Below are 1,662 nucleotides of genomic sequence, written 5' to 3' on the forward strand. Positions count from 1 at the left end.
TCAAGACTGCCGGGAGAAATATCAATAACCTCAGATATGCAGATGACACCACCCTTATGGCAGAAAGTGAAGAGGAACTCAAAAGCCTCTTGATGAAAGTGAAAGTGGAGAGTGAAACAGTTGGCTTAAAGCTCAACATTCAGAAAACAAAGATCATGGCATCTGGTCCCATCATTTCATGGGAAAAGATGGGGAAACAGTGGAAACAGTGTCAGATTTTATTTTTCTGGGCTCCAAAATCACTGCAGATGGTGACTGCAGACATGAAATTAAAAGATGCTTACTCCTTGGAAGAAAAGTTATGACCAACCTAGATAGCATATTCAAAAGCAGAGACATTACTTTGCCAACAAAGATTCGTCTAGTCAAAGCTATGGTTTTTCCTGTGGTCATGTATGGATGTGAGAGTTGGACTGTGAAGAAGGCTGAGTGCCAAAGAATTGATGCTTTTGAACTGTGGTGTTGGAGAAGACTCTTGAGAGTCCCTTGGACTGCAACCAGTCCATTCTGAAGGAGATCAGCCCTGGGATTTCTTTGGAAGGACTGATGCTGAAGCTGAAACTCCAGTACTTTGGCCACGTCATGCGAAGAGTTGACTCATTGGAAAAGACTCTGATGCTGGGAGGGATTGGGGGCAAGAGGAGAAGGGGACGCCAGAGGATGAGATGGCTGGATGGCATCACTGACTCGATGGACGTGGATCTGAGTGAACTCTGGGAGTTGGTGATGGACAGGGAGGCCTGGCATGCTGCGATTCATGGGGTCGCAAAGAGTCAGACATGACTGAGGGACTGATCTGATCTGATCTGATACTTGGAATCAAAAAAGAAATGATACAAATGAACTTATTGACAAAACAGAAACAGACTCACAGACTTAGAGAAGGGAGGGGAGTTTGGGGGTGAAATGCATGTGTGCGTGTTTAGTCACTCAGTCGTGTCTGATGCTTTGCAACCCCATGGACTGTAGCCCACCAGGCTCTTCTGTCCATGGAATTTTCCAAGCAAGAATATTGGAATGGGTTGCCATTTTGTACTCCAGGGGATCTTCTCGACCAAGGGATTGAACCCGTATCTCCTGCATTGGCAGGCAGATTCTTTACCACTGAGCCACCCAGGGAGAAAGGATACGTATATGTGTATAGCTGACGCCCTTTGCTATTCACCTGAAACTATTACAACATTGTTAATAGGCTATGCTGCTGCTGCTGCTAAGTCGCTTCAGTCGTGTCCGACTCTGTACGACCCCATAGATGGCAGCCCACCCCGTCCCTGGGATTCTCCAGGCAAGAACACTGGAATGGGTTGCCATTTCCTTCTCCAATGCATGAAAGTGAAAAGTGAAAGAGAAGTCGCTCAGATCAGATCAGATCAGTCGCTCAGTCGTGTCCCACTCTTTGCCACCCCATGAATCGCCAGGCCTCCCTGTCCATCACCAACTCCCGGAATTCACTCAGACTCACGTCCATCGAGTCAGTGATGCCATCCAGCCATCTCATCCTCTGGCGTCCCCTTCTCCTCCTGCCCCCAATGCCTCCCAGCATCAGAGTCTTTTCCAATGAGTCAGCTCTTTGCATGACGTGGCCAAAGTACTGGAGTTTAAGCTTCAGCATCATTCCCTCCAAAGAAATCCCAGGGCTGATCTCCTTCAGAATGGACTGGT

The sequence above is a fragment of the Bison bison genome, unplaced genomic scaffold (assembly GCF_000754665.1).
Source record: "Bison bison bison isolate TAMUID 2011002044 unplaced genomic scaffold, Bison_UMD1.0 scf7180017864135, whole genome shotgun sequence".
Taxonomy (NCBI): Eukaryota; Metazoa; Chordata; class Mammalia; order Artiodactyla; family Bovidae; genus Bison; species Bison bison.